The sequence below is a fragment of the Acyrthosiphon pisum genome, chromosome A1 (assembly GCF_005508785.2).
Source record: "Acyrthosiphon pisum isolate AL4f chromosome A1, pea_aphid_22Mar2018_4r6ur, whole genome shotgun sequence".
Taxonomy (NCBI): Eukaryota; Metazoa; Arthropoda; class Insecta; order Hemiptera; family Aphididae; genus Acyrthosiphon; species Acyrthosiphon pisum.
The window spans coordinates 169,717,436-169,725,161 of NC_042494.1; the positions used below are offsets into that span (position 1 = coordinate 169,717,436).

The 7,726-nt window shown below is 30.4% G+C and overlaps 1 long non-coding RNA gene across 1 annotated transcript in view; it reads right to left on the reverse strand.

Annotated features, from left to right (window-relative positions):
* Window positions 1–4,415, reverse strand: part of LOC100571142 — an 8,965-nt gene extending 4,550 nt beyond the window's left edge. Inside the window, exons 1-3 of the long non-coding RNA XR_510917.2 lie at window positions 4,389–4,415; window positions 4,252–4,272; window positions 2,100–2,156 (exon numbers count right to left, since the gene is read on the reverse strand). This is a non-coding gene — a long non-coding RNA (uncharacterized LOC100571142). The remainder of the gene's footprint in view (window positions 1–2,099; window positions 2,157–4,251; window positions 4,273–4,388) is intronic.
* Window positions 4,416–7,726: the final 3,311 nt, after the last annotated feature.

A 7,726-nucleotide genomic window follows, 5' to 3' on the forward strand; every position in this document is an offset into this window, starting at 1 on the left:
TTTTAGTGATCTAAAATAATTATAAAAATTACCTCACTAATTAACTTACAGGGTAAGTGATATATAAAAGTGGTAAGGGGGGATTTTGTGTGTATAACATAATAATATACAATTTTTGTCATTAATTATTAAGTATATAAATAATACCTAATATAATATAGTTATGAAAATTATACAATACAAAAAGTTTAATATAGTCTTATGTACATATTTTATGTTATAGGTACATATTGAACATTAATAAAACAACATTTAATGAAACTTATACTTTAAATAATTTTTAAAATTATAATTTCCATAATTTTACAAAAATTATAATATACTTATCAGTTTATTATTTTATATATTATACATATTACTATTGTACTTAATGATTATTGACAAAAACTTTAAATTATTATAATATTATAAATATTTATTTATATATTTTACACATTTTATACAACTTATACTTTTAATAATTTTCTGTAAGTATAACCTAAACTCTAAAGTATATAATAGTAATTATTATCAATAACATTTGCTATTATATAACAACAACTATTAGTTTATTTCTTAATATTATATTATACGCATTACTATTAGACTTAATAATTATTGACAAAAATTGTATATTATTATGTTATTCTTTTTATAAAATATTACACACAGTGTGACATATTATCACAAAACTAATGTTAATAATATATAGGTATTCTTATGTTTAAAAATTTTTAATTTTTATTTTACAACATTTTATGCAACTTATACTTAAAATAATTTTTAAATTATAATTGCTATAATTTTACAGAAATTATATACGAATTATTTTATTTATTTTACATATCATATTACAAAACTTTTTGTTTTGGTCGAAAAGTGAATCGGCCGGTGAAGGGTACGATTTTGGTCGAAAAGGGAATCGACCTTTTTTAAATTTGGTCGAAAAGTGAATTGGCCGAAAAGGGAAGGGTACGTTTTTGGTCGAAAACGGTCTCGCCCTTTCTAATGGGATACTTCAAGGATTTTTTATTAAAAATGTATATTCCTTTCTGGTATATATCGATTATTCAAACAGAAGTGTCACGGAACTTATGAGAATTGCCTCAGATTCTACTTGAAATGGCATGAAATTAATGAAAAATTAAAAGGATTTGGCGGGAAATTTATGCTTTTCTCTGAAATATCAATCCTATAATGGGTGATATCTTGCTACTACAATTAAATGTTAAGTATTTAATAGGATATATCATAGATTTTTATTAAGAATTATCTAATATTAATTTCTTATATTGGAGATTAAGCTTTTCTAGTTTATATCTTACATGTAATGAGAAATTTCAAGAGTTTAATCAGAAGTATCAAAGCTTTTATGAGATTTCCCATGTTTTTTATGGGATCTGTATGATTTTCTGTGTCACATTACGCATCTAATGAAACTTATGAGAAGCTTACATAATTCTATGATATTTCATGGATTTAATGAAAAAAGCGCGAAACGAAATCGTATCGTTACATGATGATCCCGGAAAGTACATTGGGTGTTTCTCATGTAGTTACTGACCTTCATGAGACTCGTATAAATATGTAGATATGGCAAATTTCAAAAACATGGTTGTTCACGGTATCTTGCATTTCAATAAATGTGACTTTTTGTATGATTTATACAGAAAATTAATCCGTTAGAGCGCGCCACTAGGTTCGAAGTGTTCCACTGTTACACATCCGGCAGTCCAGCGCGTAAGTCACAAGTTCAAATCCCATGTCATCCGCACTTTTTTCAATTAATTCTGGTTATCCCTTCCAAGACCGACCACAGTACTTGAACGCTATGTTACGCTCTATCTTTTCTTTCTATTTTCTATTGTGTGCAACAGACTTTTTCCGTAACCACCCAGTCAATAGACTGATTTGTCTTGCCATAAAAGATCCGTCTTTTAGTTTTTAAGTTGTCATGTAATGTATTATTTCTCTCTCTTATTATTTTGTTTTTCCAATTATATGACTTGTTTTATATACTTTAATTACATTTTCGTACTGATAAACGAATCATCATATTTTATTATTGTAATGAAAATTAATAAACTATCATAATTAATTTTTTGCAAAAAAATACATACTTTTCTTAACTTCCTCCATAATATTTATCTGATATTCATAGTATTTTTTTTTATAATCTAAAACAAAGAATTAAATTAAAATAATGTTGTACTATGATGAGTGACAGAAGAGAAAGTTTAGATTATCTTGATTTTTTTAGAGACAATCTTCTCTATAGGATGGGTGGTTATTCATTGTTTTCTTAATAATATTCAGTATAACTTATTTATTTTAAAAATAATTTATGTCAATTTGTAAATTTCGTTATCTTGTCTATAGTAAATGAGTTCAGAAAAAATGGTGAAGAATGTTAAAAGACATTACAATGGGATAATTATAGTGGACAATTTTCTTAGTTCTGTTAAATAATATTTTAATAATCTCAAATAATTTTTTTGAACTAATTATTTATTTGGTACTGAAATAATATTAAAAAATCACAATGTTATAATAATATTAATATAATAATTACTTTTTTTGTACTGATAGATTTTTTTAAAAATTATAATGTAAAAATCAAATAAATGATTGGCAACAAACAAATGTTTTGCACGTAATAAGATATCGAATATTTTCTTAATGTTTTAGAGAAGAATTACTAGATGTATTATCAAAATTTTAAAAGCACTTATATATTTTGGAATACCAAAGTAATTAGTTAACCTAATAATGTGTTGTAACTCAAAAACTTTTTTGTAAAGTACGTTTACTTGGAGAGTCACCAAAGTAATTTAAGGTCAGATGTGGATTGAAACAAGGCGATGCGTATTCCCCTGTACTCTAACAACTTCGCTTATGAAAAAGCTGTAAAATAAATGCAAGAAGACCGACAAATAGAAGTTTTTCATCTATCCTATAATATGCGGATGACATTGTAATATTTGGAGAATCAAAAACGGAATTAAAAGAGACGATAAGAGAGCACATAATGCCAAGTAAAAATATTGAAAATAAAAAAACATCGATTTAAAATATTTAAAGATAAATAAACAAAAATGAGACGAATTACATGCTAAAGCGTAAGTGCACAGCACAGTTTCAAAATTTGAACGGTTATCAGTCCGCTTTCGAACTAGTCGAGAATTTTAAATACCTAAGTATCAACATAAATAATAAAACAATATCTACAGAAGATTAGGTCCAGACTAAGTTTAGAAAATTGAGGGTACACGCAATGGGTAAAATCTTCACACATAAACTTCTTTTACGAGACACATAGAAAAACTATGCATGACATACACCTACACCCAGTGTTCTTAACGTTCCTTTTAGGAATCTGTAAAAATTCTCGCTCCTTTAGTATCTTCGACCAGTTCTTCATACATTTATTATTAAAAGGAACTCGTTCATTTTCTCATTCCTATAAAAAAGGAAATTATTCTTTTCCACGTTTGTTGAGGTTTGCGAGTAATCAATTATCATCATAATCACTGATCAGAACATAAAATCATATGTGAATAAAAATCGGCAGTTTTTTATATTATTTTTAAAGATTAAATAAAAATGAAGTAAATGACATTTTTCTACCCAAATGTTTTTTTAAAACAACTCTAAGAAGAACAATAGTGTTATAATATTTACGTTCCTCTTCCTTTAAAAAATAATGGAATGAATTCCTTCATTCGTTTCTCTACAAGGAATCAATTGCAGGAATCGTGCCTTTAGGAAATCACGATGGAAATAACAAGTTTAATACGAAAAGAACAGACACATAAATTAAATTAAGAAAATCCCATAAGACTGTAATACACTACATTATAATATTAGCGTATATGACAACTAGAAACCTATTATAAAAAATAACTACTTCCCTGTTTTTTTTTTACATGGTTCTACATTTCTATTCATAGTTCTTCTAATAAAAAGTACCTATTTCGATAATTTTTAGTTTTATAATAGAGTAAAAAAAAAAACTATTAGATTCCGGTTTATGTGAATTCAGATAGGAGATCTTAGAACATCAAAACTGCACTTTAATATCGGTTATTTATGAATTAGAATTTAGATAAAATCGAGTATGATCAATATAACTAAATCAAAAAATATAAAAATGTCACAGAGTGTATAATGTATAATATTCAAATATTACATTTCTTAAAATTAAAAATAGTTATTCAAGTATCTTTAAATTTTTTAAATTTCAACTGGAAAAATGATCTAAAAATAAATTACCCGGTAACTTTTTTATTATATCTGTAATAAAATAAAATACGTTATTAAGGTACGACGCTTGAAACTATATTATGTTAGGTAACGTTTTAATAATAACTATGCATTGTAGGTATATATTACAACATTATACAACTTACTATTTTTATTGTCTTCATATTCACATCCTACAAAATAAAATAAGATAGCTAGTATTAATAACACTTTTATATATTTTTTATGTCTCCTTTACAACACGTTATAACTGAGATGATTTTAAATCTTTTTTTCTGCTGAGTGAAAATTACAAAATTGTTTTGTAGAGGTACCTACATAAAATTAATACATAATGGAACATATAAAATTCACAAGATTATAATTATTTTATTTTATTTGGTTTCAATGATACATTTCAAAAAATGGACTTCTATAAAATCATAATTTTATTTAAATAGGATTTATTCAGAAATAATAGAAATAGAAATAAGATTTTTTTCTTATTATATTTTAAAAACTTTCATTCCTTAAATTGGTAGAGTAATATACTTGATGTCCTGGTTGTAAACGTATAATAATTGTATAAATTACAAAACAGCGGTGAACATGTAAAAGGTTAGGTTTGGTTAAGTGAGGTTAGGGTGATCTGACTTTGGTAACAACGAGAATCGTCAGGAAAATCGGCTCATGAGAGGTTCTAGAGGACCAATCATTGATCGACCACCAGTACGTGTACTACAACCTATGAGTGACGGAGAGTGAACTACAAGCACTCTATGGCATCCCCTATGAGATAGTCACAAAAATCTGGTCGGTCGTGAACCGATAACGGCGATAACGATTCCCAGATGGTCGGAACTAATAGTTGATACACTGTTCCCGCATCATCAGCCATCAATGTGGCCACAATCATAAGTCCCGGGAGAATTTCCATTGATTACCAGCGAGGAATTACAATCAATAGGCAGAAGCCTACCAATGAACAAGGCGCGGGAGCCTGATGGAATCCCAGATGTCATAGTGAAGCATGTAATTCGAAAAAAAATGTGAATTCAAACGAGGTATGCTCAACAGATGTCTCACTCAAGGGCACATTCCGAAAGCATGGAAAGATACCAAGCTGGTGTTACATCTAAAAGGCAACACACCAATAGAGCAACCCTCGTCGTACAGGCCAACTTGCCTAATTGGAGCATATTAAGCTCGACCCTTATAGCCTTTGAAGATGACATCGTGGTTTCTGCTACTGGACACACAACTACTCTTCCGGAGAAAGCAATGAATCTGTCCTTAGCTTTAGTGACAAGTTGGATGGCTGGACGGGGCCTAATACTATTGGTTGTCAAGACGGAAGCAATAATGCTGACCACCAAACGAGGATATACGATCCCGAGGTTCTTATTGAAGGGCAAATTACCGGAACCAAAAGAGCACATTCGCAATCTAGGTGTGGAATTATGTAGGAAACTAGGATTTGGAAAACACCTGGAATGTGCGGTAGCAAAGGCTATGAAGATAATCACGTCGTTGTCAAGGCTGATACCGAATATCAGTAAACCGAAACCAAAGAAACGACAGCTCCTTATTTCAGTCGCCTTAAGTCAGCTGTAGGGATGCGCGATTATAACAATCGATAAATCGACCCTTATCGATTAATCAATTTTACAATTAATAAAAAAGAAAAAGATATGTTAGAAGCTTTCGAGATATGGTGTTTGATAAAAATGCAGAGACTAAGCTGGATTGATAGAAGATCAAATGAAGACATCCTGAGGAAAATAGATTAAAAACGAACATTGATAGACATTATAAAGAGAAGGAGATGGCAGATGATAGGACACACGTTAAGGCAATGAATATGAATCGCATAATATAGAAATGATAGAGGGTAAAAGATCAAGAGGAAGACCTAGGACGAGATACATTAGTCAAATAATGCGATATGCAGGAGTCACTTCCAAAAGGGAAAATAATGAATGACAGAGAAAAGTGGAGAAGTCATTTATTGTAAAACATTTTGTGAAAAACCAATCTCTGGATTGAAAAACAAAAATAAAATCGATTAATCGATTATTTTTAAAAATTATAGGTAATCGATTAATCAGCTAATCAATTAACAATTACAAAATCGGTTGTTGTGTGTAGTATCACAGAGTAATGAATAAACATAAAATATAACGATAAGTATCGATTAATCGATTAGTCGACTCGTGATTGATCGAATATTCGACCCACGTGTGTTCGATTAACAATAAATTATAATACAAATCAAAATTTAAAGAACAATCGATTATTCAAGAAAAAAAAATCGCGCACCCCTAGTCAGCTGCTGTACGCGGTTCCTATTTGGGCATCGGCATTAGTCTCCGTGTTAGGGCTTACACTGGCCACAGAGAAAACTGAAACCGTCATGTTCCGGTGGAAATATTCGATGTTGTTCTAAGGCTCCTCCTTGGTGGCCACGAAGAAGGCCATTATGTACCTAGAAATCACCATCGATAACACCTTAATGATCATGTCTAAGCTACAGCCGATAAGACAGACAAGGTCATGCAGACCCTGAGCAGGCTTATGCCAAAAATTCCAAAAATCTCCAGATTTAAATACAAAAAAAAAAATAATTGATTTATCGATTATTTTTAAAAATTATAGGTAATCAATTAATCGCAAGATCGATTAATTATAAAATATGATCGATTAATAAGTTAATCGATTAACAATTAAAAAACCGGTTGTTGTGATTAGAATCACAGAGTAATGAATCACGATAAAATATGACGATAAGTATCGAGTAATCGATTAGTCGACTCGTGATTGATCGATTATTCGACTCACCTATGTTCGGTTAACAATTATAATACAAATCAATAATAATCGATTAATCGATTATTATAAAATATTTAAAGAACAATCGATTATTTAAGAAAAACAAAAATCGCGCACCCCTAGTCAGCTGCTATACGCGGTGCCTATATGAGCATCGGCATTAGTCTTCGAAAAAAACATTAAAGGGATGTCGAGTCTGCAACGACAGATGGCTATTAGGGTAACATCTATATACAGGACTGTGTCAACAAATACGATATTTGTGGTGACTTACATATTGCACATAAAACATCAGGTCACCGAGAGATATGCAATGTATTGAGCAGAGTGGACGGGCCAAGCCCTTCCTCAAAACGTGATTTTAGAAAAAATCGATCAGCAGGTGGAAGAGTGAATGGCAAGTGTCTACTACAGGCAAGTGGACAAAAAGATTGGTGCCAGGTCTTTGACCCTGGGTTTCGAGATCATTCGGAAAAATGACCTACCACATCACCTAATTTCTCACGGGACACGGATGTTTTGGTGCTAAGTTGATGAAGTTTAAAAGACGTGAAACTTTTGTGTGTCATGACTGCCTGGCACCGGTGATCGATGCTGAGCACGCGTTTTTCGATTGCGACTGGTGGTGGTGGATATGGAGTGAATCGTAGGTGAGGAAAAACAAGGACTTCAGCCT